Below are 27,347 nucleotides of genomic sequence, written 5' to 3' on the forward strand. Positions count from 1 at the left end.
CTTTAAAAAAAAGTCATCAGAAACAGAGGGATATATTTGAAGAAGTTACCTGGTGGAAACACTGTTTTTAGCCATTGTTAGAGAAATGAAAACAGACAAATTCTTTGGAAATCATGCTATTTCTTTCTCATCAACTTATGCAAATCATTGGAATTGCCACTTATGCCAAAAAGAGAGAGCTCTGAAAGTGTGTTTCTAACAAAAGGCAGTTTTCTCTCTCAAATTGTTTCAGAAGTTTGAAAAAAATGAAGCATCTGCATTAACTCCTAAAGGTGTCCATGTTTTCTGCCAAGTGACCTCATGGAAGAGGAGGATTCTGTTTTGGCTTGTCCTTCCACGTTGTTGTCAAGTTTGAAGAATTGAAACATCTGCATTCCCTTCTAACAGTAGATTTCCTCTATTTGACTGAGCGGACAAATTCGGCTCTGCTCATTTCTGGGGAATCGAAAATCAAGATGTTGTTTTGCAAACCTTTGCCTTTCTTCCATCGTTACTTAATCCATCTTTTAAAATTGCTGTCACTGCTTGAAAGAGTGTGCAGTAAGTGGTGCCTCTTTCGGACAAAGGGAGGTTTCTCCAATTTTTTTCACAAGTTGAATCGCTTCTGCAATTTGTCATGCTATGTTTTTTCTTTTTCCCAGATACGCTGCCACACACACCCAAAATTGAGACCGCGTGGCCTAATGGATAAGGCGTCTGACTTCGAATCAGAAGATTGAGGGTTCGAGTTCCTTCGTGGTCGATGTTTATGAAGCTTCAAACACCAATGCAGAAGTCTGTCAAGTTCTTCTGAAAAGGGGCAAGTTTCTTTGTTACTTTTAATGATAAAAATTGGTGCGTTTAACTAAATCAAACAACCCTATGATGGAAAATTACTACAAATATAAGATAAAGGACAGTTTCCTTCAAATCTTTTAAAGCAAACCTTTAAAAAAAAGTCATCAGAAACAGAGGGATATATTTGAAGAAGTTACCTGGTGGAAACAATGTTTTTAGCCATTGTTAGAGAAATTAAAACAGACAAATTCTTTGGAAATCATGCTATTTCTTTCTCATCAACTTATGCAAATCATTGGAATTGCCACTTATGCCAAAAAGAGAGAGCTCTGAAATTGTGTTTCTAACAAAAGGCAGTTTTCTCTCTCAAATTGTTTCAGAAGTTTGAAAAAAATGAAGCATCTGCATTAACTCCTAAAGGTGTCCATGTTTTCTGCCAAGTGACCTCATGGAAGAGGAGGATTCTGTTTTGGCTTGTCCTTCCACGTTGTTGTCAAGTTTGAAGAATTGAAACATCTGCATTCCCTTCTAACAGTAGATTTCCTCTATTTGACTGAGCGGACAAATTCGGCTCTGCTCATTTCTGGGGAATCGAAAATCAAGATGTTGTTTTGCAAAGCTTTGCCTTTCTTCCATCGTTACTTAATCCATCTTTTAAAATTGCTGTCACTGCTTGAAAGAGTGTGCAGTAAGTGGTGCCTCTTTCGGACAAAGGGAGGTTTCTCCAATTTTTTTCACAAGTTGAATCGCTTCTGCAATTTGTCATGCTATGTTTTTTCTTTTTCCCAGATACGCTGCCACACACACTCAAAATTGAGACCGCGTGGCCTAATGGATAAGGCGTCTGACTTCAAATCAGAAGATTGAGGGTTCAAGTTGAGACCGCGTGGCCTAATGGATAAGGCGTCTGACTTCGAATCAGAAGATTGAGGGTTCGAGTCCCTTCGTGGTCGATGTTTATGAAGCTTCAAACACCAATGCAGAAGCCTGTCATGTTCTTCTGAAAAGGAGCAAGTTTCTTTGTTACTTTTAATGATAAAAATTGGTGCGTTTAACTAAATCAAACAACCCTATGATGGAAAATTACTACAAATATAAGATAAAGGACAGTTTCCTTCAAATCTTTTTAAGCAAACCTTTAAATAAAAGTCATCAGAAACAGAGGGATATATTGGAAGAAGTTACCTGGTGGAAACACTGCTTTTAGCCATTGTTAGAGAAATGAAAACAGAAAAATTCTTTGGAAATCATGCTATTTCTTTCTCATCAACTTATGCAAATCATTGGAAATGCCACTTATGCCAAAAAGAGAGAGCTCTGAAAGTGTGTTTCTAACAAAAGGCAGTTTTCTCTCTCAAATTGTTTCACAAGTTTGAAAAAAATTAAGCATCTGCATTAACTCCTAAAGGTGTCCATGTTTTCTGCCAAGTGACCTCATGGAAGAGGAGGATTCTGTTTTGGCTTGTCCTTCCACGTTGTTGTCAAGTTTGAAGAATTGAAACATCTGCATTCCCTTCTAACAGTAGATTTCCTCTATTTGACTGAGTGGACAAATTCGGCTCTGCTCATTTCTGGGGAATCGAAAATCAAGATGTTGTTTTGCAAAGCTTTACCTTTCTTCCATCGTTACTTAATCCATCTTTTAAAATTGCTGTCACTGCTTGAAAGAGTGTGCAGTAAGTGGTGCCTCTTTCGGACAAAGGGAGGTTTCTCCAATTTTTTTCACAAGTTGAATCGCTTCTGCAATTTGTCATGCTATGTTTTTTCTTTTTCCCAGATACGCTGCCACACACACCCAAAATTGAGACCGCGTGGCCTAATGGATAAGGCGTCTGACTTCGAATCAGAAGATTGAGGGTTCGAGTCCCTTCGTGGTCGATGTTTATGAAGCTTCAAACACCAATGCAGAAGCCTGGCATGTCATGTTCTTCTGAAAAGGGACAAGTTTCTTTGTTACTTTTAATGAGAAAAATTGGTTCGTTTAATTAAATCAAACAACCCTATGATGGAAAATTACTACAAATATAAGATAAAGGACAGTTTCCTTCAAATCTTATAAAGCAAACCTTTAAAAAAAAAAAATCAGAAACAGAGGGATATATTTGAAGAAGTTTCCTGGTGGAAACACTGCTTTTAGCCATTGTTAGAGAAATGAAAACAGAAAAATTCTTTGGAAATCATGCTATTTCTTTCTCATCAACTTATGCAAATCATTGGAATTGCCACTTATGCCAAAAAGAGAGAGCTCTGAAAGTGTGTTTCTAACAAAAGGCAGTTTTCTCTCTCAAATTGTTTCACAAGTTTGAAAAAAATGAAGCATCTGCATTAACTCCTAAAGGTGTCCATGTTTTCTGCCAAGTGACCTCATGGAAGAGGAGGATTCTGTTTTGGCTTGTCCTTCCACGTTGTTGTCGTCAAGTTTGAAGAATTGAAACATCTGCATTCCCTTCTAACAGTAGATTTCCTCTATTTGACTGAGCGGACAAATTCGGCTCTGCTCATTTCTGGGGAATCGAAAATCAAGATGTTGTTTTGCAAAGCTTTGCCTTTCTTCCATCGTTACTTAATCCATCTTTTAAAATTGCTGTCACTGCTTGAAAGAGTGTGCAGTAAGTGGTGCCTCTTTCGGACAAAGGGAAGTTTCTCCAATTTTTTTCACAAGTTGAATCGCTTCTGCAATTTGTCATGCAATGTTTTTTCTGTTTCCCAGATACGCTGCCAAACACACCCAAAATTGAGACCGCGTGGCCTAATGGATAAGGCGTCTGACTTTGAATCAGAAGATTGAGGGTTCGAGTCCCTTCGTGGTTGATGTTTATGAAGCTTCAAACACCAATGCAGAAGCCTGTCATGTTCTTCTGAAAAGGGGCAAGTTTATTTGTTACTTTTAATGATAAAAATTGGTGCGTTTAACTAAATCAAACAACCCTATGATGGAAAATTACTACAAATATAAGATAAAGGACAGTTTCCTTCAAATCTTTTAAAGCAAACCTTTAAAAAAAAGTCATCAGAAACAGAGGGATATATTTGAAGAAGTTACTTGGTGGAAACACTGCTTTTAGCCATTGTTAGAGAAATGAAAACAGAAAAATTCTTTGGAAATCATGCTATTTCTTTCTCATCAACTTATGCAAATCATTGGAATTGCCACTTATGCCAAAAAGAGAGAGCTCTGAAAGTGTGTTTCTAACAAAAGGCAGTTTTCTCTCTCAAATTGTTTCACAAGTTTGAAAAAAATGAAGCATCTGCATTAACTCCTAAAGGTGTCCATGTTTTCTGCCAAGTGACCTCATGGAAGAGGAGGATTCTGTTTTGGCTTGTCCTTCCACGTTGTTGTCAAGTTTGAAGAATTGAAACATCTGCATTCCCTTCTAACAGTAGATTTCCTCTATTTGACTGAGCGGACAAATTCGGCTCTGCTCATTTCTGGGGAATCGAAAATCAAGATGTTGTTTTGCAAAGCTTTGCCTTTCTTCCATCGTTACTTAATCCATCTTTTAAAATTGCTGTCACTGCTTGAAAGAGTGTGCAGTAAGTGGTGCCTCTTTCGGACAAAGGGAGGTTTCTCCAATTTTTTTCACAAGTTGAATCGCTTCTGCAATTTGTCATGCTATGTTTTTTCTGTTTCCCAGATACGCTGCCAAACACACCCAAAATTGAGACCGCGTGGCCTAATGGATAAGGCGTCTGACTTCGAATCAGAAGATTGAGGGTTCGAGTCCCTTCGTGGTCGATGTTTATGAAGCTTCAAACACCAATGAAGAAGCCTGTCATGTTCTTCTGAAAAGGGGCAAGTTTATTTGTTACTTTTAATGATAAAAATTGGTGCGTTTAACTAAATCAAACAACCCTATGATGGAAAATTACTACAAATATAAGATAAAGGACAGTTTCCTTCAAATCTTTTAAAGCAAACCTTTAAAAAAAAGTCATCAGAAACAGAGGGATATATTTGAAGAAGTTACTTGGTGGAAACACTGCTTTTAGCCATTGTTAGAGAAATGAAAACAGAAAAATTCTTTGGAAATCATGCTATTTCTTTCTCATCAACTTATGCAAATCATTGGAATTGCCACTTATGCCAAAAAGAGAGAGCTCTGAAAGTGTGTTTCTAACAAAAGGCAGTTTTCTCTCTAAAATTGTTTCACAAGTTTGAAAAAAATGAAGCATCTGCATTAACTCCTAAAGGTGTCCATGTTTTCTGCCAAGTGACCTCATGGAAGAGGAGGATTCTGTTTTGGCTTGTCCTTCCACGTTGTTGTCGTCAAGTTTGAAGAATTGAAACATCTGCATTCCCTTCTAACAGTAGATTTCCTCTATTTGACTGAGCGGACAAATTCGGCTCTGCTCATTTCTGGGGAATCGAAAATCAAGATGTTGTTTTGCAAAGCTTTGCCTTTCTTCCATCGTTACTTAATCCATCTTTTAAAATTGCTGTCACTGCTTGAAAGAGTGTGCAGTAAGTGGTGCCTCTTTCGGACAAAGGGAGGTTTCTCCAATTTTTTCACAAGTTGAATCGCTTCTGCAATTTGTCATGCTATGTTTTTTCTGTTTCCCAGATACGCTGCCAAACACACCCAAAATTGAGACCGCGTGGCCTAATGGATAAGGCGTCTGACTTTGAATCAGAAGATTGAGGGTTCGAGTCCCTTCGTGGTTGATGTTTATGAAGCTTCAAACACCAATGCAGAAGCCTGTCATGTTCTTCTGAAAAGGGGCAAGTTTATTTGTTACTTTTAATGATAAAAATTGGTGCGTTTAACTAAATCAAACAACCCTATGATGGAAAATTACTACAAATATAAGATAAAGGACAGTTTCCTTCAAATCTTTTAAAGCAAACCTTTAAAAAAAAGTCATCAGAAACAGAGGGATATATTTGAAGAAGTTACTTGGTGGAAACACTGCTTTTAGCCATTGTTAGAGAAATGAAAACAGAAAAATTCTTTGGAAATCATGCTATTTCTTTCTCATCAACTTATGCAAATCATTGGAATTGCCACTTATGCCAAAAAGAGAGAGCTCTGAAAGTGTGTTTCTAACAAAAGGCAGTTTTCTCTCTCAAATTGTTTCACAAGTTTGAAAAAAATGAAGCATCTGCATTAACTCCTAAAGGTGTCCATGTTTTCTGCCAAGTGACCTCATGGAAGAGGAGGATTCTGTTTTGGCTTGTCCTTCCACGTTGTTGTCAAGTTTGAAGAATTGAAACATCTGCATTCCCTTCTAACAGTAGATTTCCTCTATTTGACTGAGCGGACAAATTCGGCTCTGCTCATTTCTGGGGAATCGAAAATCAAGATGTTGTTTTGCAAAGCTTTGCCTTTCTTCCATCGTTACTTAATCCATCTTTTAAAATTGCTGTCACTGCTTGAAAGAGTGTGCAGTAAGTGGTGCCTCTTTCGGACAAAGGGAGGTTTCTCCAATTTTTTTCACAAGTTGAATCGCTTCTGCAATTTGTCATGCTATGTTTTTTCTGTTTCCCAGATACGCTGCCAAACACACCCAAAATTGAGACCGCGTGGCCTAATGGATAAGGCGTCTGACTTCGAATCAGAAGATTGAGGGTTCGAGTCCCTTCGTGGTCGATGTTTATGAAGCTTCAAACACCAATGAAGAAGCCTGTCATGTTCTTCTGAAAAGGGGCAAGTTTATTTGTTACTTTTAATGATAAAAATTGGTGCGTTTAACTAAATCAAACAACCCTATGATGGAAAATTACTACAAATATAAGATAAAGGACAGTTTCCTTCAAATCTTTTAAAGCAAACCTTTAAAAAAAAGTCATCAGAAACAGAGGGATATATTTGAAGAAGTTACTTGGTGGAAACACTGCTTTTAGCCATTGTTAGAGAAATGAAAACAGAAAAATTCTTTGGAAATCATGCTATTTCTTTCTCATCAACTTATGCAAATCATTGGAATTGCCACTTATGCCAAAAAGAGAGAGCTCTGAAAGTGTGTTTCTAACAAAAGGCAGTTTTCTCTCTAAAATTGTTTCACAAGTTTGAAAAAAATGAAGCATCTGCATTAACTCCTAAAGGTGTCCATGTTTTCTGCCAAGTGACCTCATGGAAGAGGAGGATTCTGTTTTGGCTTGTCCTTCCACGTTGTTGTCGTCAAGTTTGAAGAATTGAAACATCTGCATTCCCTTCTAACAGTAGATTTCCTCTATTTGACTGAGCGGACAAATTCGGCTCTGCTCATTTCTGGGGAATCGAAAATCAAGATGTTGTTTTGCAAAGCTTTGCCTTTCTTCCATCGTTACTTAATCCATCTTTTAAAATTGCTGTCACTGCTTGAAAGAGTGTGCAGTAAGTGGTGCCTCTTTCGGACAAAGGGAGGTTTCTCCAATTTTTTCACAAGTTGAATCGCTTCTGCAATTTGTCATGCTATGTTTTTTCTTTTTCCCAGATACGCTGCCATACACACCCAAAATTGAGACCGCGTTGCCTAATGGATAAGGCGTCTGACTTCGAATCAGAAGATTGAGGGTTCGAGTCCCTTTGTGGTCGATGTTTATGAAGCTTCAAACACCAATGCAGAAGACTGTCATGTTCTTCTGAAAAGGGGCAAGTTTATTTGTTACTTTTAATGATAAAAATTGGTGCGTTTAACTAAATCAAACAACCCTATGATGGAAAATTACTACAAATATAAGATAAAGGACAGTTTCCTTCAAATCTTTTAAAGCAAACCTTTAAAAAAAAGTCATCAGAAACAGAGGGATATATTTGAAGAAGTTACTTGGTGGAAACACTGCTTTTAGCCATTGTTAGAGAAATGAAAACAGAAAAATTCTTTGGAAATCATGCTATTTCTTTCTCATCAACTTATGCAAATCATTGGAATTGCCACTTATGCCAAAAAGAGAGAGCTCTGAAAGTGTGTTTCTAACAAAAGGCAGTTTTCTCTCTAAAATTGTTTCACAAGTTTGAAAAAAATGAAGCATCTGCATTAACTCCTAAAGGTGTCCATGTTTTCTGCCAAGTGACCTCATGGAAGAGGAGGATTCTGTTTTGGCTTGTCCTTCCACGTTGTTGTCAAGTTTGAAGAATTGAAACATCTGCATTCCCTTCTAACAGTAGATTTCCTCTATTTGACTGAGCGGACAAATTCGGCTCTGCTCATTTCTGGGGAATCGAAAATCAAGATGTTGTTTTGCAAAGCTTTGCCTTTCTTCCATCGTTACTTAATCCATCTTTTAAAATTGCTGTCACTGCTTGAAAGAGTGTGCAGTAAGTGGTGCCTCTTTCGGACAAAGGGAGGTTTCTCCAATTTTTTTCACAAGTTGAATCGCTTCTGCAATTTGTCATGCTATGTTTTTTCTTTTTCCCAGATACGCTGCCACATACACCCAAAATTGAGACCGCGTGGCCTAATGGATAAGGCGTCTGACTTTGAATCAGAAGATTGAGGGTTCGAGTCCCTTCGTGGTCGATGTTTATGAAGCTTCAAACACCAATGCAGAAGCCTGTCATGTTCTTCTGAAAAGGGGCAAGTTTATTTGTTACTTTTAATGATAAAAATTGGTGCGTTTAACTAAATCCCTATGATGGAAAATTACTACAAATATAAGATAAAGGACAGTTTCCTTCAAATCTTTTAAAGCAAACCTTTAAATAAAAGTCATCAGAAACAGAGGGATATATTTGAAGAAGTTACCTGGTGGAAACACTGCTTTTAGCCATTGTTAGAGAAATGAAAACTGAAAAATTCTTTGGAAATCATGCTATTTCTTTCTCATCAACTTATGCAAATCATTGGAATTGCCACTTATGCCAAAAAGAGAGAGCTCTGAAAGTGTGTTTCTAACAAAAGGCAGTTTTCTCTCTCAAATTGTTTCACAAGTTTGAAAAAAATGAAGCATCTGCATTAACTCCTAAAGGTGTCCATGTTTTCTGCCAAGTGACCTCATGGAAGAGGAGGATTCTGTTTTGGCTTGTCCTTCCACGTTGTTGTCGTCAAGTTTGAAGAATTGAAACATCTGCATTCCCTTCTAACAGTAGATTTCCTCTATTTGACTGAGCGGACAAATTCGGCTCTGCTCATTTCTGGGGAATCGAAAATCAAGATGTTGTTTTGCAAAGCTTTGCCTTTCTTCCATCGTTACTTAATCCATCTTTTAAAATTGCTGTCACTGCTTGAAAGAGTGTGCAGTAAGTGGTGCCTCTTTCGGACAAAGGGAAGTTTCTCCAATTTTTTTCACAAGTTGAATCGCTTCTGCAATTTGTCATGCAATGTTTTTTCTGTTTCCCAGATACGCTGCCAAACACACCCAAAATTGAGACCGCGTGGCCTAATGGATAAGGCGTCTGACTTTGAATCAGAAGATTGAGGGTTCGAGTCCCTTCGTGGTTGATGTTTATGAAGCTTCAAACACCAATGCAGAAGCCTGTCATGTTCTTCTGAAAAGGGGCAAGTTTCTTTGTTACTTTTAATGAGAAAAATTGGTGCGTTTGACTAAATCAAACAACCCTATGATGGAAAATTACTACAAATATAAGATAAAGGACAGTTTCCTTCATATCTTTTAAAGCAAACCTTTAAAAAAAAGTCATCAGAAACAGAGGGATATATTTGAAGAAGTTACCTGGTGGAAACACTGCTTTTAGCCATTGTTAGAGAAATGAAAACAGAAAAATTCTTTGGAAATCATGCTATTTCTTTCTCATCAACTTATGCAAATCATTGGAATTGCCACTTATGCCAAAAAGAGAGAGCTCTGAAAGTGTGTTTCTAACAAAAGGCAGTTTTCTCTCTCAAATTGTTTCACAAGTTTGAAAAAAATGAAGCATCTGCATTAACTCCTAAAGGTGTCCATGTTTTCTGCCAAGTGACCTCATGGAAGAGGAGGATTCTGTTTTGGCTTGTCCTTCCACGTTGTTGTCAAGTTTGAAGAATTGAAACATCTGCATTCCCTTCTAACAGTAGATTTCCTCTATTTGACTGAGCGGACAAATTCGGCTCTGCTCATTTCTGGGGAATCGAAAATCAAGATGTTGTTTTGCAAAGCTTTGCCTTTCTTCCATCGTTACTTAATCCATCTTTTAAAATTGCTGTCACTGCTTGAAAGAGTGTGCAGTAAGTGGTGCCTCTTTCGGACAAAGGGAGGTTTCTCCAATTTTTTTCACAAGTTGAATCGCTTCTGCAATTTGTCATGCAATGTTTTTTCTGTTTCCCAGATACGCTGCCAAACACACCCAAAATTGAGACCGCGTGGCCTAATGGATAAGGCGTCTGACTTTGAATCAGAAGATTGAGGGTTCGAGTCCCTTCGTGGTCGATGTTTATGAAGCTTCAAACACCAATGCAGAAGCCTGTCATGTTCTTCTGAAAAGGGGCAAGTTTATTTGTTACTTTTAATGATAAAAATTGGTGCGTTTAACTAAATCCCTATGATGGAAAATTACTACAAATATAAGATAAAGGACAGTTTCCTTCAAATCTTTTAAAGCAAACCTTTAAATAAAAGTCATCAGAAACAGAGGGATATATTTGAAGAAGTTACCTGGTGGAAACACTGCTTTTAGCCATTGTTAGAGAAATGAAAACTGAAAAATTCTTTGGAAATCATGCTATTTCTTTCTCATCAACTTATGCAAATCATTGGAATTGCCACTTATGCCAAAAAGAGAGAGCTCTGAAAGTGTGTTTCTAACAAAAGGCAGTTTTCTCTCTCAAATTGTTTCACAAGTTTGAAAAAAATGAAGCATCTGCATTAACTCCTAAAGGTGTCCATGTTTTCTGCCAAGTGACCTCATGGAAGAGGAGGATTCTGTTTTGGCTTGTCCTTCCACGTTGTTGTCGTCAAGTTTGAAGAATTGAAACATCTGCATTCCCTTCTAACAGTAGATTTCCTCTATTTGACTGAGCGGACAAATTCGGCTCTGCTCATTTCTGGGGAATCGAAAATCAAGATGTTGTTTTGCAAAGCTTTGCCTTTCTTCCATCGTTACTTAATCCATCTTTTAAAATTGCTGTCACTGCTTGAAAGAGTGTGCAGTAAGTGGTGCCTCTTTCGGACAAAGGGAAGTTTCTCCAATTTTTTTCACAAGTTGAATCGCTTCTGCAATTTGTCATGCAATGTTTTTTCTGTTTCCCAGATACGCTGCCAAACACACCCAAAATTGAGACCGCGTGGCCTAATGGATAAGGCGTCTGACTTTGAATCAGAAGATTGAGGGTTCGAGTCCCTTCGTGGTTGATGTTTATGAAGCTTCAAACACCAATGCAGAAGCCTGTCATGTTCTTCTGAAAAGGGGCAAGTTTCTTTGTTACTTTTAATGAGAAAAATTGGTGCGTTTGACTAAATCAAACAACCCTATGATGGAAAATTACTACAAATATAAGATAAAGGACAGTTTCCTTCATATCTTTTAAAGCAAACCTTTAAAAAAAAGTCATCAGAAACAGAGGGATATATTTGAAGAAGTTACTTGGTGGAAACACTGTTTTTAGCCATTGTTAGAGAAATGAAAACAGACAAATTCTTTGGAAATCATGCTATTTCTTTCTCATCAACTTATGCAAATCATTGGAATTGCCACTTATGCCAAAAAGAGAGAGCTCTGAAAGTGTGTTTCTAACAAAAGGCAGTTTTCTCTCTAAAATTGTTTCACAAGTTTGAAAAAAATGAAGCATCTGCATTAACTCCTAAAGGTGTCCATGTTTTCTGCCAAGTGACCTCATGGAAGAGGAGGATTCTGTTTTGGCTTGTCCTTCCACGTTGTTGTCAAGTTTGAAGAATTGAAACATCTGCATTCCCTTCTAACAGTAGATTTCCTCTATTTGACTGAGCGGACAAATTCGGCTCTGCTCATTTCTGGGGAATCGAAAATCAAGATGTTGTTTTGCAAAGCTTTGCCTTTCTTCCATCGTTACTTAATCCATCTTTTAAAATTGCTGTCACTGCTTGAAAGAGTGTGCAGTAAGTGGTGCCTCTTTCGGACAAAGGGAGGTTTCTCCAATTTTTTTCACAAGTTGAATCGCTTCTGCAATTTGTCATGCTATGTTTTTTCTTTTTCCCAGATACGCTGCCACATACACCCAAAATTGAGACCGCGTGGCCTAATGGATAAGGCGTCTGACTTTGAATCAGAAGATTGAGGGTTCGAGTCCCTTCGTGGTCGATGTTTATGAAGCTTCAAACACCAATGCAGAAGCCTGTCATGTTCTTCTGAAAAGGGGCAAGTTTATTTGTTACTTTTAATGATAAAAATTGGTGCGTTTAACTAAATCCCTATGATGGAAAATTACTACAAATATAAGATAAAGGACAGTTTCCTTCAAATCTTTTAAAGCAAACCTTTAAATAAAAGTCATCAGAAACAGAGGGATATATTTGAAGAAGTTACCTGGTGGAAACACTGCTTTTAGCCATTGTTAGAGAAATGAAAACTGAAAAATTCTTTGGAAATCATGCTATTTCTTTCTCATCAACTTATGCAAATCATTGGAATTGCCACTTATGCCAAAAAGAGAGAGCTCTGAAAGTGTGTTTCTAACAAAAGGCAGTTTTCTCTCTCAAATTGTTTCACAAGTTTGAAAAAAATGAAGCATCTGCATTAACTCCTAAAGGTGTCCATGTTTTCTGCCAAGTGACCTCATGGAAGAGGAGGATTCTGTTTTGGCTTGTCCTTCCACGTTGTTGTCGTCAAGTTTGAAGAATTGAAACATCTGCATTCCCTTCTAACAGTAGATTTCCTCTATTTGACTGAGCGGACAAATTCGGCTCTGCTCATTTCTGGGGAATCGAAAATCAAGATGTTGTTTTGCAAAGCTTTGCCTTTCTTCCATCGTTACTTAATCCATCTTTTAAAATTGCTGTCACTGCTTGAAAGAGTGTGCAGTAAGTGGTGCCTCTTTCGGACAAAGGGAAGTTTCTCCAATTTTTTTCACAAGTTGAATCGCTTCTGCAATTTGTCATGCAATGTTTTTTCTGTTTCCCAGATACGCTGCCAAACACACCCAAAATTGAGACCGCGTGGCCTAATGGATAAGGCGTCTGACTTTGAATCAGAAGATTGAGGGTTCGAGTCCCTTCGTGGTTGATGTTTATGAAGCTTCAAACACCAATGCAGAAGCCTGTCATGTTCTTCTGAAAAGGGGCAAGTTTCTTTGTTACTTTTAATGAGAAAAATTGGTGCGTTTGACTAAATCAAACAACCCTATGATGGAAAATTACTACAAATATAAGATAAAGGACAGTTTCCTTCATATCTTTTAAAGCAAACCTTTAAAAAAAAGTCATCAGAAACAGAGGGATATATTTGAAGAAGTTACCTGGTGGAAACACTGTTTTTAGCCATTGTTAGAGAAATGAAAACAGACAAATTCTTTGGAAATCATGCTATTTCTTTCTCATCAACTTATGCAAATCATTGGAATTGCCACTTATGCCAAAAAGAGAGAGCTCTGAAAGTGTGTTTCTAACAAAAGGCAGTTTTCTCTCTCAAATTGTTTCAGAAGTTTGAAAAAAATGAAGCATCTGCATTAACTCCTAAAGGTGTCCATGTTTTCTGCCAAGTGACCTCATGGAAGAGGAGGATTCTGTTTTGGCTTGTCCTTCCACGTTGTTGTCAAGTTTGAAGAATTGAAACATCTGCATTCCCTTCTAACAGTAGATTTCCTCTATTTGACTGAGCGGACAAATTCGGCTCTGCTCATTTCTGGGGAATCGAAAATCAAGATGTTGTTTTGCAAACCTTTGCCTTTCTTCCATCGTTACTTAATCCATCTTTTAAAATTGCTGTCACTGCTTGAAAGAGTGTGCAGTAAGTGGTGCCTCTTTCGGACAAAGGGAGGTTTCTCCAATTTTTTTCACAAGTTGAATCGCTTCTGCAATTTGTCATGCTATGTTTTTTCTTTTTCCCAGATACGCTGCCACACACACTCAAAATTGAGACCGCGTGGCCTAATGGATAAGGCGTCTGACTTCGAATCAGAAGATTGAGGGTTCGAGTTCCTTCGTGGTCGATGTTTATGAAGCTTCAAACACCAATGCAGAAGTCTGTCAAGTTCTTCTGAAAAGGGGCAAGTTTCTTTGTTACTTTTAATGATAAAAATTGGTGCGTTTAACTAAATCAAACAACCCTATGATGGAAAATTACTACAAATATAAGATAAAGGACAGTTTCCTTCAAATCTTTTAAAGCAAACCTTTAAAAAAAAGTCATCAGAAACAGAGGGATATATTTGAAGAAGTTACCTGGTGGAAACAATGTTTTTAGCCATTGTTAGAGAAATTAAAACAGACAAATTCTTTGGAAATCATGCTATTTCTTTCTCATCAACTTATGCAAATCATTGGAATTGCCACTTATGCCAAAAAGAGAGAGCTCTGAAATTGTGTTTCTAACAAAAGGCAGTTTTCTCTCTCAAATTGTTTCAGAAGTTTGAAAAAAATGAAGCATCTGCATTAACTCCTAAAGGTGTCCATGTTTTCTGCCAAGTGACCTCATGGAAGAGGAGGATTCTGTTTTGGCTTGTCCTTCCACGTTGTTGTCAAGTTTGAAGAATTGAAACATCTGCATTCCCTTCTAACAGTAGATTTCCTCTATTTGACTGAGCGGACAAATTCGGCTCTGCTCATTTCTGGGGAATCGAAAATCAAGATGTTGTTTTGCAAAGCTTTGCCTTTCTTCCATCGTTACTTAATCCATCTTTTAAAATTGCTGTCACTGCTTGAAAGAGTGTGCAGTAAGTGGTGCCTCTTTCGGACAAAGGGAGGTTTCTCCAATTTTTTTCACAAGTTGAATCGCTTCTGCAATTTGTCATGCTATGTTTTTTCTTTTTCCCAGATACGCTGCCACACACACTCAAAATTGAGACCGCGTGGCCTAATGGATAAGGCGTCTGACTTCAAATCAGAAGATTGAGGGTTCAAGTTGAGACCGCGTGGCCTAATGGATAAGGCGTCTGACTTCGAATCAGAAGATTGAGGGTTCGAGTCCCTTCGTGGTCGATGTTTATGAAGCTTCAAACACCAATGCAGAAGCCTGTCATGTTCTTCTGAAAAGGAGCAAGTTTCTTTGTTACTTTTAATGATAAAAATTGGTGCGTTTAACTAAATCAAACAACCCTATGATGGAAAATTACTACAAATATAAGATAAAGGACAGTTTCCTTCAAATCTTTTTAAGCAAACCTTTAAATAAAAGTCATCAGAAACAGAGGGATATATTGGAAGAAGTTACCTGGTGGAAACACTGCTTTTAGCCATTGTTAGAGAAATGAAAACAGAAAAATTCTTTGGAAATCATGCTATTTCTTTCTCATCAACTTATGCAAATCATTGGAAATGCCACTTATGCCAAAAAGAGAGAGCTCTGAAAGTGTGTTTCTAACAAAAGGCAGTTTTCTCTCTCAAATTGTTTCACAAGTTTGAAAAAAATTAAGCATCTGCATTAACTCCTAAAGGTGTCCATGTTTTCTGCCAAGTGACCTCATGGAAGAGGAGGATTCTGTTTTGGCTTGTCCTTCCACGTTGTTGTCAAGTTTGAAGAATTGAAACATCTGCATTCCCTTCTAACAGTAGATTTCCTCTATTTGACTGAGTGGACAAATTCGGCTCTGCTCATTTCTGGGGAATCGAAAATCAAGATGTTGTTTTGCAAAGCTTTACCTTTCTTCCATCGTTACTTAATCCATCTTTTAAAATTGCTGTCACTGCTTGAAAGAGTGTGCAGTAAGTGGTGCCTCTTTCGGACAAAGGGAGGTTTCTCCAATTTTTTTCACAAGTTGAATCGCTTCTGCAATTTGTCATGCTATGTTTTTTCTTTTTCCCAGATACGCTGCCACACACACCCAAAATTGAGACCGCGTGGCCTAATGGATAAGGCGTCTGACTTCGAATCAGAAGATTGAGGGTTCGAGTCCCTTCGTGGTCGATGTTTATGAAGCTTCAAACACCAATGCAGAAGCCTGGCATGTCATGTTCTTCTGAAAAGGGACAAGTTTCTTTGTTACTTTTAATGAGAAAAATTGGTTCGTTTAATTAAATCAAACAACCCTATGATGGAAAATTACTACAAATATAAGATAAAGGACAGTTTCCTTCAAATCTTATAAAGCAAACCTTTAAAAAAAAAAAATCAGAAACAGAGGGATATATTTGAAGAAGTTTCCTGGTGGAAACACTGCTTTTAGCCATTGTTAGAGAAATGAAAACAGAAAAATTCTTTGGAAATCATGCTATTTCTTTCTCATCAACTTATGCAAATCATTGGAATTGCCACTTATGCCAAAAAGAGAGAGCTCTGAAAGTGTGTTTCTAACAAAAGGCAGTTTTCTCTCTCAAATTGTTTCACAAGTTTGAAAAAAATGAAGCATCTGCATTAACTCCTAAAGGTGTCCATGTTTTCTGCCAAGTGACCTCATGGAAGAGGAGGATTCTGTTTTGGCTTGTCCTTCCACGTTGTTGTCAAGTTTGAAGAATTGAAACATCTGCATTCCCTTCTAACAGTAGATTTCCTCTATTTGACTGAGCGGACAAATTCGGCTCTGCTCATTTCTGGGGAATCGAAAATCAAGATGTTGTTTTGCAAAGCTTTGCCTTTCTTCCATCGTTACTTAATCCATCTTTTAAAATTGCTGTCACTGCTTGAAAGAGTGTGCAGTAAGTGGTGCCTCTTTCGGACAAAGGGAAGTTTCTCCAATTTTTTTCACAAGTTGAATCGCTTCTGCAATTTGTCATGCAATGTTTTTTCTGTTTCCCAGATACGCTGCCAAACACACCCAAAATTGAGACCGCGTGGCCTAATGGATAAGGCGTCTGACTTTGAATCAGAAGATTGAGGGTTCGAGTCCCTTCGTGGTTGATTTTTATGAAGCTTCAAACACCAATGCAGAAGCCTGTCATGTTCTTCTGAAAAGGGGCAAGTTTATTTGTTACTTTTAATGATAAAAATTGGTGCGTTTAACTAAATCAAACAACCCTATGATGGAAAATTACTACAAATATAAGATAAAGGACAGTTTCCTTCAAATCTTTTAAAGCAAACCTTTAAAAAAAAGTCATCAGAAACAGAGGGATATATTTGAAGAAGTTACTTGGTGGAAACACTGCTTTTAGCCATTGTTAGAGAAATGAAAACAGAAAAATTCTTTGGAAATCATGCTATTTCTTTCTCATCAACTTATGCAAATCATTGGAATTGCCACTTATGCCAAAAAGAGAGAGCTCTGAAAGTGTGTTTCTAACAAAAGGCAGTTTTCTCTCTCAAATTGTTTCACAAGTTTGAAAAAAATGAAGCATCTGCATTAACTCCTAAAGGTGTCCATGTTTTCTGCCAAGTGACCTCATGGAAGAGGAGGATTCTGTTTTGGCTTGTCCTTCCACGTTGTTGTCAAGTTTGAAGAATTGAAACATCTGCATTCCCTTCTAACAGTAGATTTCCTCTATTTGACTGAGCGGACAAATTCGGCTCTGCTCATTTCTGGGGAATCGAAAATCAAGATGTTGTTTTGCAAAGCTTTGCCTTTCTTCCATCGTTACTTAATCCATCTTTTAAAATTGCTGTCACTGCTTGAAAGAGTGTGCAGTAAGTGGTGCCTCTTTCGGACAAAGGGAGGTTTCTCCAATTTTTTTCACAAGTTGAATCGCTTCTGCAATTTGTCATGCTATGTTTTTTCTGTTTCCCAGATACGCTGCCAAACACACCCAAAATTGAGACCGCGTGGCCTAATGGATAAGGCGTCTGACTTCGAATCAGAAGATTGAGGGTTCGAGTCCCTTCGTGGTCGATGTTTATGAAGCTTCAAACACCAATGAAGAAGCCTGTCATGTTCTTCTGAAAAGGGGCAAGTTTATTTGTTACTTTTAATGATAAAAATTGGTGCGTTTAACTAAATCAAACAACCCTATGATGGAAAATTACTACAAATATAAGATAAAGGACAGTTTCCTTCAAATCTTTTAAAGCAAACCTTTAAAAAAAAGTCATCAGAAACAGAGGGATATATTTGAAGAAGTTACTTGGTGGAAACACTGCTTTTAGCCATTGTTAGAGAAATGAAAACAGAAAAATTCTTTGGAAATCATGCTATTTCTTTCTCATCAACTTATGCAAATCATTGGAATTGCCACTTATGCCAAAAAGAGAGAGCTCTGAAAGTGTGTTTCTAACAAAAGGCAGTTTTCTCTCTAAAATTGTTTCACAAGTTTGAAAAAAATGAAGCATCTGCATTAACTCCTAAAGGTGTCCATGTTTTCTGCCAAGTGACCTCATGGAAGAGGAGGATTCTGTTTTGGCTTGTCCTTCCACGTTGTTGTCGTCAAGTTTGAAGAATTGAAACATCTGCATTCCCTTCTAACAGTAGATTTCCTCTATTTGACTGAGCGGACAAATTCGGCTCTGCTCATTTCTGGGGAATCGAAAATCAAGATGTTGTTTTGGTAAGCTTTGCCTTTCTTCCATCGTTACTTAATCCATCTTTTAAAATTGCTGTCACTGCTTGAAAGAGTGTGCAGTAAGTGGTGCCTCTTTCGGACAAAGGGAGGTTTCTCCAATTTTTTCACAAGTTGAATCGCTTCTGCAATTTGTCATGCTATGTTTTTTCTTTTTCCCAGATACGCTGCCATACACACCCAAAATTGAGACCGCGTTGCCTAATGGATAAGGCGTCTGACTTCGAATCAGAAGAGTGAGGGTTCGAGTCCCTTTGTGGTCGATGTTTATGAAGCTTCAAACACCAATGCAGAAGACTGTCATGTTCTTCTGAAAAGGGGCAAGTTTATTTGTTACTTTTAATGATAAAAATTGGTGCGTTTAACTAAATCAAACAACCCTATGATGGAAAATTACTACAAATATAAGATAAAGGACAGTTTCCTTCAAATCTTTTAAAGCAAACCTTTAAAAAAAAGTCATCAGAAACAGAGGGATATATTTGAAGAAGTTACTTGGTGGAAACACTGCTTTTAGCCATTGTTAGAGAAATGAAAACAGAAAAATTCTTTGGAAATCATGCTATTTCTTTCTCATCAACTTATGCAAATCATTGGAATTGCCACTTATGCCAAAAAGAGAGAGCTCTGAAAGTGTGTTTCTAACAAAAGGCAGTTTTCTCTCTAAAATTGTTTCACAAGTTTGAAAAAAATGAAGCATCTGCATTAACTCCTAAAGGTGTCCATGTTTTCTGCCAAGTGACCTCATGGAAGAGGAGGATTCTGTTTTGGCTTGTCCTTCCACGTTGTTGTCAAGTTTGAAGAATTGAAACATCTGCATTCCCTTCTAACAGTAGATTTCCTCTATTTGACTGAGCGGACAAATTCGGCTCTGCTCATTTCTGGGGAATCGAAAATCAAGATGTTGTTTTGCAAAGCTTTGCCTTTCTTCCATCGTTACTTAATCCATCTTTTAAAATTGCTGTCACTGCTTGAAAGAGTGTGCAGTAAGTGGTGCCTCTTTCGGACAAAGGGAGGTTTCTCCAATTTTTTTCACAAGTTGAATCGCTTCTGCAATTTGTCATGCTATGTTTTTTCTTTTTCCCAGATACGCTGCCACATACACCCAAAATTGAGACCGCGTGGCCTAATGGATAAGGCGTCTGACTTTGAATCAGAAGATTGAGGGTTCGAGTCCCTTCGTGGTCGATGTTTATGAAGCTTCAAACACCAATGCAGAAGCCTGTCATGTTCTTCTGAAAAGGGGCAAGTTTATTTGTTACTTTTAATGATAAAAATTGGTGCGTTTAACTAAATCCCTATGATGGAAAATTACTACAAATATAAGATAAAGGACAGTTTCCTTCAAATCTTTTAAAGCAAACCTTTAAATAAAAGTCATCAGAAACAGAGGGATATATTTGAAGAAGTTACCTGGTGGAAACACTGCTTTTAGCCATTGTTAGAGAAATGAAAACTGAAAAATTCTTTGGAAATCATGCTATTTCTTTCTCATCAACTTATGCAAATCATTGGAATTGCCACTTATGCCAAAAAGAGAGAGCTCTGAAAGTGTGTTTCTAACAAAAGGCAGTTTTCTCTCTCAAATTGTTTCACAAGTTTGAAAAAAATGAAGCATCTGCATTAACTCCTAAAGGTGTCCATGTTTTCTGCCAAGTGACCTCATGGAAGAGGAGGATTCTGTTTTGGCTTGTCCTTCCACGTTGTTGTCGTCAAGTTTGAAGAATTGAAACATCTGCATTCCCTTCTAACAGTAGATTTCCTCTATTTGACTGAGCGGACAAATTCGGCTCTGCTCATTTCTGGGGAATCGAAAATCAAGATGTTGTTTTGCAAAGCTTTGCCTTTCTTCCATCGTTACTTAATCCATCTTTTAAAATTGCTGTCACTGCTTGAAAGAGTGTGCAGTAAGTGGTGCCTCTTTCGGACAAAGGGAGGTTTCTCCAATTTTTTTCACAAGTTGAATCGCTTCTGCAATTTGTCATGCTATGTTTTTTCTTTTTCCCAGATACGCTGCCATACACACCCAAAATTGAGACCGCGTTGCCTAATGGATAAGGCGTCTGACTTCGAATCAGAAGATTGAGGGTTCGAGTCCCTTTGTGGTCGATGTTTATGAAGCTTCAAACACCAATGCAGAAGCCTGTCATGTTCTTCTGAAAAGGGGCAAGTTTATTTGTTACTTTTAATGATAAAAATTGGTGCGTTTAACTAAATCCCTATGATGGAAAATTACTACAAATATAAGATAAAGGACAGTTTCCTTCAAATCTTTTAAAGCAAACCTTTAAAAAAAAGTCATCAGAAACAGAGGGATATATTTGAAGAAGTTACTTGGTGGAAACACTGCTTTTAGCCATTGTTAGAGAAATGAAAACAGAAAAATTCTTTGGAAATCATGCTATTTCTTTCTCATCAACTTATGCAAATCATTGGAATTGCCACTTATGCCAAAAAGAGAGAGCTCTGAAAGTGTGTTTCTAACAAAAGGCAGTTTTCTCTCTCAAATTGTTTCACAAGTTTGAAAAAAATGAAGCATCTGCATTAACTCCTAAAGGTGTCCATGTTTTCTGCCAAGTGACCTCATGGAAGAGGAGGATTCTGTTTTGGCTTGTCCTTCCACGTTGTTGTCAAGTTTGAAGAATTGAAACATCTGCATTCCCTTCTAACAGTAGATTTCCTCTATTTGACTGAGCGGACAAATTCGGCTCTGCTCATTTCTGGGGAATCGAAAATCAAGATGTTGTTTTGCAAAGCTTTGCCTTTCTTCCATCGTTACTTAATCCATCTTTTAAAATTGCTGTCACTGCTTGAAAGAGTGTGCAGTAAGTGGTGCCTCTTTCGGACAAAGGGAGGTTTCTCCAATTTTTTTCACAAGTTGAATCGCTTCTGCAATTTGTCATGCTATGTTTTTTCTGTTTCCCAGATACGCTGCCAAACACACCCAAAATTGAGACCGCGTGGCCTAATGGATAAGGCGTCTGACTTCGAATCAGAAGATTGAGGGTTCGAGTCCCTTCATGGTCGATGTTTATGAAGCTTCAAACACCAATGAAGAAGCCTGTCATGTTCTTCTGAAAAGGGGCAAGTTTATTTGTTACTTTTAATGATAAAAATTGGTTCGTTTAATTAAATCAAACAACCCTATGATGGAAAATTACTACAAATATAAGATAAAGGACAGTTTCCTTCAAATCTTTTAAAGCAAACCTTTAAAAAAAAGTCATCAGAAACAGAGGGATATATTTGAAGAAGTTACTTGGTGGAAACACTGCTTTTAGCCATTGTTAGAGAAATGAAAACAGAAAAATTCTTTGGAAATCATGCTATTTCTTTCTCATCAACTTATGCAAATCATTGGAATTGCCACTTATGCCAAAAAGAGAGAGCTCTGAAAGTGTGTTTCTAACAAAAGGCAGTTTTCTCTCTCAAATTGTTTCACAAGTTTGAAAAAAATGAAGCATCTGCATTAACTCCTAAAGGTGTCCATGTTTTCTGCCAAGTGACCTCATGGAAGAGGAGGATTCTGTTTTGGCTTGTCCTTCCACGTTGTTGTCAAGTTTGAAGAATTGAAACATCTGCATTCCCTTCTAACAGTAGATTTCCTCTATTTGACTGAGCGGACAAATTCGGCTCTGCTCATTTCTGGGGAATCGAAAATCAAGATGTTGTTTTGCAAAGCTTTGCCTTTCTTCCATCGTTACTTAATCCATCTTTTAAAATTGCTGTCACTGCTTGAAAGAGTGTGCAGTAAGTGGTGCCTCTTTCGGACAAAGGGAAGTTTCTCCAATTTTTTTCACAAGTTGAATCGCTTCTGCAATTTGTCATGCAATGTTTTTTCTGTTTCCCAGATACGCTGCCAAACACACCCAAAATTGAGACTGCGTGGCCTAATGGATAAGGCGTCTGACTTCGAATCAGAAGATTGAGGGTTCGAGTCCCTTCGTGGTCGATGTTTATGAAGCTTCAAACACCAATGCAGAAGCCTGTCATGTTCTTCTGAAAAGGGGCAAGTTTATTTGTTACTTTTAATGATAAAAATTGGTGCGTTTAACTAAATCAAACAACCCTATGATGGAAAATTACTACAAATATAAGATAAAGGACAGTTTCCTTCAAATCTTTTAAAGCAAACCTTTAAAAAAAAGTCATCAGAAACAGAGGGATATATTTGAAGAAGTTACTTGGTGGAAACACTGCTTTTAGCCATTGTTAGAGAAATGAAAACAGAAAAATTCTTTGGAAATCATGCTATTTCTTTCTCATCAACTTATGCAAATCATTGGAATTGCCACTTATGCCAAAAAGAGAGAGCTCTGAAAGTGTGTTTCTAACAAAAGGCAGTTTTCTCTCTCAAATTGTTTCACAAGTTTGAAAAAAATGAAGCATCTGCATTAACTCCTAAAGGTGTCCATGTTTTCTGCCAAGTGACCTCATGGAAGAGGAGGATTCTGTTTTGGCTTGTCCTTCCACGTTGTTGTCAAGTTTGAAGAATTGAAACATCTGCATTCCCTTCTAACAGTAGATTTCCTCTATTTGACTGAGCGGACAAATTCGGCTCTGCTCATTTCTGGGGAATCGAAAATCAAGATGTTGTTTTGCAAAGCTTTGCCTTTCTTCCATCGTTACTTAATCCATCTTTTAAAATTGCTGTCACTGCTTGAAAGAGTGTGCAGTAAGTGGTGCCTCTTTCGGACAAAGGGAGGTTTCTCCAATTTTTTTCACAAGTTGAATCGCTTCTGCAATTTGTCATGCTATGTTTTTTCTGTTTCCCAGATACGCTGCCAAACACACCCAAAATTGAGACCGCGTGGCCTAATGGATAAGGCGTCTGACTTCGAATCAGAAGATTGAGGGTTCGAGTCCCTTCGTGGTCGATGTTTATGAAGCTTCAAACACCAATGAAGAAGCCTGTCATGTTCTTCTGAAAAGGGGCAAGTTTATTTGTTACTTTTAATGATAAAAATTGGTGCGTTTAACTAAATCAAACAACCCTATGATGGAAAATTACTACAAATATAAGATAAAGGACAGTTTCCTTCAAATCTTTTAAAGCAAACCTTTAAAAAAAAGTCATCAGAAACAGAGGGATATATTTGAAGAAGTTACTTGGTGGAAACACTGCTTTTAGCCATTGTTAGAGAAATGAAAACAGAAAAATTCTTTGGAAATCATGCTATTTCTTTCTCATCAACTTATGCAAATCATTGGAATTGCCACTTATGCCAAAAAGAGAGAGCTCTGAAAGTGTGTTTCTAACAAAAGGCAGTTTTCTCTCTAAAATTGTTTCACAAGTTTGAAAAAAATGAAGCATCTGCATTAACTCCTAAAGGTGTCCATGTTTTCTGCCAAGTGACCTCATGGAAGAGGAGGATTCTGTTTTGGCTTGTCCTTCCACGTTGTTGTCAAGTTTGAAGAATTGAAACATCTGCATTCCCTTCTAACAGTAGATTTCCTCTATTTGACTGAGCGGACAAATTCGGCTCTGCTCATTTCTGGGGAATCGAAAATCAAGATGTTGTTTTGCAAAGCTTTTCCTTTCTTCCATCGTTACTTAATCCATCTTTTAAAATTGCTGTCACTGCTTGAAAGAGTGTGCAGTAAGTGGTGCCTCTTTCGGACAAAGGGAGGTTTCTCCAATTTTTTTCACAAGTTGAATCGCTTCTGCAATTTGTCATGCTATGTTTTTTCTTTTTCCCAGATACGCTGCCACATACACCCAAAATTGAGACCGCGTGGCCTAATGGATAAGGCGTCTGACTTTGAATCAGAAGATTGAGGGTTCGAGTCCCTTCGTGGTCGATGTTTATGAAGCTTCAAACACCAATGCAGAAGCCTGTCATGTTCTTCTGAAAAGGGGCAAGTTTATTTGTTACTTTTAATGATAAAAATTGGTGCGTTTAACTAAATCCCTATGATGGAAAATTACTACAAATATAAGATAAAGGACAGTTTCCTTCAAATCTTTTAAAGCAAACCTTTAAATAAAAGTCATCAGAAACAGAGGGATATATTTGAAGAAGTTACCTGGTGGAAACACTGCTTTTAGCCATTGTTAGAGAAATGAAAACTGAAAAATTCTTTGGAAATCATGCTATTTCTTTCTCATCAACTTATGCAAATCATTGGAATTGCCACTTATGCCAAAAAGAGAGAGCTCTGAAAGTGTGTTTCTAACAAAAGGCAGTTTTCTCTCTCAAATTGTTTCAGAAGTTTGAAAAAAATGAAGCATCTGCATTAACTCCTAAAGGTGTCCATGTTTTCTGCCAAGTGACCTCATGGAAGAGGAGGATTCTGTTTTGGCTTGTCCTTCCACGTTGTTGTCGTCAAGTTTGAAGAATTGAAACATCTGCATTCCCTTCTAACAGTAGATTTCCTCTATTTGACTGAGCGGACAAATTCGGCTCTGCTCATTTCTGGGGAATCGAAAATCAAGATGTTGTTTTGCAAAGCTTTGCCTTTCTTCCATCGTTACTTAATCCATCTTTTAAAATTGCTGTCACTGCTTGAAAGAGTGTGCAGTAAGTGGTGCCTCTTTCGGACAAAGGGAGGTTTCTCCAATTTTTTTCACAAGTTGAATCGCTTCTGCAATTTGTCATGCTATGTTTTTTCTTTTTCCCAGATACGCTGCCATACACACCCAAAATTGAGACCGCGTTGCCTAATGGATAAGGCGTCTGACTTCGAATCAGAAGATTGAGGGTTCGAGTCCCTTTGTGGTCGATGTTTATGAAGCTTCAAACACCAATGCAGAAGCCTGTCATGTTCTTCTGAAAAGGGGCAAGTTTATTTGTTACTTTTAATGATAAAAATTGGTGCGTTTAACTAAATCAAACAACCCTATGATGGAAAATTACTACAAATATAAGATAAAGGACAGTTTCCTTCAAATCTTTTAAAGCAAACCTTTAAAAAAAAGTCATCAGAAACAGAGGGATATATTTGAAGAAGTTACTTGGTGGAAACACTGCTTTTAGCCATTGTTAGAGAAATGAAAACAGAAAAATTCTTTGGAAATCATGCTATTTCTTTCTCATCAACTTATGCAAATCATTGGAATTGCCACTTATGCCAAAAAGAGAGAGCTCTGAAAGTGTGTTTCTAACAAAAGGCAGTTTTCTCTCTAAAATTGTTTCACAAGTTTGAAAAAAATGAAGCATCTGCATTAACTCCTAAAGGTGTCCATGTTTTCTGCCAAGTGACCTCATGGAAGAGGAGGATTCTGTTTTGGCTTGTCCTTCCACGTTGTTGTCAAGTTTGAAGAATTGAAACATCTGCATTCCCTTCTAACAGTAGATTTCATCTATTTGACTGAGCGGACAAATTCGGCTCTGCTCATTTCTGGGGAATCGAAAATCAAGATGTTGTTTTGCAAAGCTTTGCCTTTCTTCCATCGTTACTTAATCCATCTTTTAAAATTGCTGTCACTGCTTGAAAGAGTGTGCAGTAAGTGGTGCCTCTTTCGGACAAAGGGAGGTTTCTCCAATTTTTTTCACAAGTTGAATCGCTTCTGCAATTTGTCATGCTATGTTTTTTCTTTTTCCCAGATACGCTGCCACACACACCCAAAATTGAGACCGCGTGGCCTAATGGATAAGGCGTCTGACTTCGAATCAGAAGATTGAGGGTTCGAGTCCCTTCGTGGTCGATGTTTATGAAGCTTCAAACACCAATGCAGAAGCCTGTCATGTTCTTCTGAAAAGGGGCAAGTTTATTTGTTACTTTTAATGATAAAAATTGGTGCGTTTAACTAAATCAAACAACCCTATGATGGAAAATTACTACAAATATAAGATAAAGGACAGTTTCCTTCAAATCTTTTAAAGCAAACCTTTAAAAAAAAAGTCATCAGAAACAGAGGGATATATTTGAAGAAGTTACTTGGTGGAAACACTGCTTTTAGCCATTGTTAGAGAAATGAAAACAGAAAAATTCTTTGGAAATCATGCTATTTCTTTCTCATCAACTTATACAAATCATTGGAATTGCCACTTATGCCAAAAAGAGAGAGCTCTGAAAGTGTGTTTCTAACAAAAGGCAGTTTTCTCTCTAAAATTGTTTCACAAGTTTGAAAAAAATGAAGCATCTGCATTAACTCCTAAAGGTGTCCATGTTTTCTGCCAAGTGACCTCATGGAAGAGGAGGATTCTGTTTTGGCTTGTCCTTCCACGTTGTTGTCAAGTTTGAAGAATTGAAACATCTGCATTCCCTTCTAACAGTAGATTTCATCTATTTGACTGAGCGGACAAATTCGGCTCTGCTCATTTCTGGGGAATCGAAAATCAAGATGTTGTTTTGCAAAGCTTTGCCTTTCTTCCATCGTTACTTAATCCATCTTTTAAAATTGCTGTCACTGCTTGAAAGAGTGTGCAGTAAGTGGTGCCTCTTTCGGACAAAGGGAGGTTTCTCCAATTTTTTTCACAAGTTGAATCGCTTCTGCAATTTGTCATGCTATGTTTTTTCTTTTTCCCAGATACGCTGCCATACACACCCAAAATTGAGACCGCGTGGCCTAATGGATAAGGCGTCTGACTTCGAATCAGAAGATTGAGGGTTCGAGTCCCTTCGTGGTCGATGTTTATGAAGCTTCAAACACCAATGAAGAAGCCTGTCATGTTCTTCTGAAAAGGGGCAAGTTTATTTGTTACTTTTAATGATAAAAATTGGTGCGTTTAACTAAATCAAACAACCCTATGATGGAAAATTACTACAAATATAAGATAAAGGACAGTTTCCTTCAAATCTTTTAAAGCAAACCTTTAAAAAAAAGTCATCAGAAACAGAGGGATATATTTGAAGAAGTTACTTGGTGGAAACACTGCTTTTAGCCATTGTTAGAGAAATGAAAACAGAAAAATTCTTTGGAAATCATGCTATTTCTTTCTCATCAACTTATGCAAATCATTGGAATTGCCACTTATGCCAAAAAGAGAGAGCTCTGAAAGTGTGTTTCTAACAAAAGGCAGTTTTCTCTCTAAAATTGTTTCACAAGTTTGAAAAAAATGAAGCATCTGCATTAACTCCTAAAGGTGTCCATGTTTTCTGCCAAGTGACCTCATGGAAGAGGAGGATTCTGTTTTGGCTTGTCCTTCCACGTTGTTGTCAAGTTTGAAGAATTGAAACATCTGCATTCCCTTCTAACAGTAGATTTCCTCTATTT

General features: G+C 37.6%; 22 non-coding genes across 22 annotated transcripts; all 22 read left to right on the plus strand.

Annotated features, from left to right (window-relative positions):
• Positions 1-1,657: 1,657 nt before the first annotated feature.
• TRNAR-UCG (transfer RNA arginine (anticodon UCG)) lies at positions 1,658-1,730 on the plus strand. The gene has a single exon. It is a non-coding gene; the product is annotated as a tRNA-Arg (tRNA).
• An 852-nt stretch (positions 1,731-2,582) lies between these two features.
• On the plus strand, positions 2,583-2,655 carry TRNAR-UCG (transfer RNA arginine (anticodon UCG)). The gene has a single exon. It is a non-coding gene; the product is annotated as a tRNA-Arg (tRNA).
• Positions 2,656-3,515: 860 nt separating this feature from the next.
• TRNAQ-UUG (transfer RNA glutamine (anticodon UUG)) lies at positions 3,516-3,588 on the plus strand. Its single transcript has one exon. It is a non-coding gene; the product is annotated as a tRNA-Gln (tRNA).
• Positions 3,589-4,440: 852 nt separating this feature from the next.
• TRNAR-UCG (transfer RNA arginine (anticodon UCG)) lies at positions 4,441-4,513 on the plus strand. The gene has a single exon. It is a non-coding gene; the product is annotated as a tRNA-Arg (tRNA).
• An 854-nt stretch (positions 4,514-5,367) lies between these two features.
• Positions 5,368-5,440, plus strand: TRNAQ-UUG (transfer RNA glutamine (anticodon UUG)). Its single transcript has one exon. It is a non-coding gene; the product is annotated as a tRNA-Gln (tRNA).
• Positions 5,441-6,292: 852 nt separating this feature from the next.
• Positions 6,293-6,365, plus strand: TRNAR-UCG (transfer RNA arginine (anticodon UCG)). Its single transcript has one exon. It is a non-coding gene; the product is annotated as a tRNA-Arg (tRNA).
• Positions 6,366-8,144: 1,779 nt separating this feature from the next.
• TRNAQ-UUG (transfer RNA glutamine (anticodon UUG)) lies at positions 8,145-8,217 on the plus strand. The gene has a single exon. It is a non-coding gene; the product is annotated as a tRNA-Gln (tRNA).
• Positions 8,218-9,065: 848 nt separating this feature from the next.
• On the plus strand, positions 9,066-9,138 carry TRNAQ-UUG (transfer RNA glutamine (anticodon UUG)). The gene has a single exon. It is a non-coding gene; the product is annotated as a tRNA-Gln (tRNA).
• Positions 9,139-9,990: 852 nt separating this feature from the next.
• TRNAQ-UUG (transfer RNA glutamine (anticodon UUG)) lies at positions 9,991-10,063 on the plus strand. Its single transcript has one exon. It is a non-coding gene; the product is annotated as a tRNA-Gln (tRNA).
• An 848-nt stretch (positions 10,064-10,911) lies between these two features.
• On the plus strand, positions 10,912-10,984 carry TRNAQ-UUG (transfer RNA glutamine (anticodon UUG)). The gene has a single exon. It is a non-coding gene; the product is annotated as a tRNA-Gln (tRNA).
• Positions 10,985-11,836: 852 nt separating this feature from the next.
• On the plus strand, positions 11,837-11,909 carry TRNAQ-UUG (transfer RNA glutamine (anticodon UUG)). Its single transcript has one exon. It is a non-coding gene; the product is annotated as a tRNA-Gln (tRNA).
• Positions 11,910-12,757: 848 nt separating this feature from the next.
• Positions 12,758-12,830, plus strand: TRNAQ-UUG (transfer RNA glutamine (anticodon UUG)). Its single transcript has one exon. It is a non-coding gene; the product is annotated as a tRNA-Gln (tRNA).
• A 1,840-nt stretch (positions 12,831-14,670) lies between these two features.
• Positions 14,671-14,743, plus strand: TRNAR-UCG (transfer RNA arginine (anticodon UCG)). The gene has a single exon. It is a non-coding gene; the product is annotated as a tRNA-Arg (tRNA).
• An 852-nt stretch (positions 14,744-15,595) lies between these two features.
• On the plus strand, positions 15,596-15,668 carry TRNAR-UCG (transfer RNA arginine (anticodon UCG)). The gene has a single exon. It is a non-coding gene; the product is annotated as a tRNA-Arg (tRNA).
• Positions 15,669-16,525: 857 nt separating this feature from the next.
• Positions 16,526-16,598, plus strand: TRNAQ-UUG (transfer RNA glutamine (anticodon UUG)). Its single transcript has one exon. It is a non-coding gene; the product is annotated as a tRNA-Gln (tRNA).
• Positions 16,599-17,450: 852 nt separating this feature from the next.
• On the plus strand, positions 17,451-17,523 carry TRNAR-UCG (transfer RNA arginine (anticodon UCG)). The gene has a single exon. It is a non-coding gene; the product is annotated as a tRNA-Arg (tRNA).
• A 1,779-nt stretch (positions 17,524-19,302) lies between these two features.
• Positions 19,303-19,375, plus strand: TRNAQ-UUG (transfer RNA glutamine (anticodon UUG)). Its single transcript has one exon. It is a non-coding gene; the product is annotated as a tRNA-Gln (tRNA).
• A 2,691-nt stretch (positions 19,376-22,066) lies between these two features.
• Positions 22,067-22,139, plus strand: TRNAR-UCG (transfer RNA arginine (anticodon UCG)). Its single transcript has one exon. It is a non-coding gene; the product is annotated as a tRNA-Arg (tRNA).
• Positions 22,140-22,991: 852 nt separating this feature from the next.
• Positions 22,992-23,064, plus strand: TRNAR-UCG (transfer RNA arginine (anticodon UCG)). The gene has a single exon. It is a non-coding gene; the product is annotated as a tRNA-Arg (tRNA).
• An 852-nt stretch (positions 23,065-23,916) lies between these two features.
• Positions 23,917-23,989, plus strand: TRNAQ-UUG (transfer RNA glutamine (anticodon UUG)). The gene has a single exon. It is a non-coding gene; the product is annotated as a tRNA-Gln (tRNA).
• A 1,773-nt stretch (positions 23,990-25,762) lies between these two features.
• On the plus strand, positions 25,763-25,835 carry TRNAR-UCG (transfer RNA arginine (anticodon UCG)). The gene has a single exon. It is a non-coding gene; the product is annotated as a tRNA-Arg (tRNA).
• Positions 25,836-26,688: 853 nt separating this feature from the next.
• Positions 26,689-26,761, plus strand: TRNAR-UCG (transfer RNA arginine (anticodon UCG)). Its single transcript has one exon. It is a non-coding gene; the product is annotated as a tRNA-Arg (tRNA).
• Positions 26,762-27,347: the final 586 nt, after the last annotated feature.

Source organism: Pelobates fuscus, chromosome 9 (assembly GCF_036172605.1).
Source record: "Pelobates fuscus isolate aPelFus1 chromosome 9, aPelFus1.pri, whole genome shotgun sequence".
Lineage (NCBI taxonomy): Eukaryota > Metazoa > Chordata > Amphibia > Anura > Pelobatidae > Pelobates > Pelobates fuscus.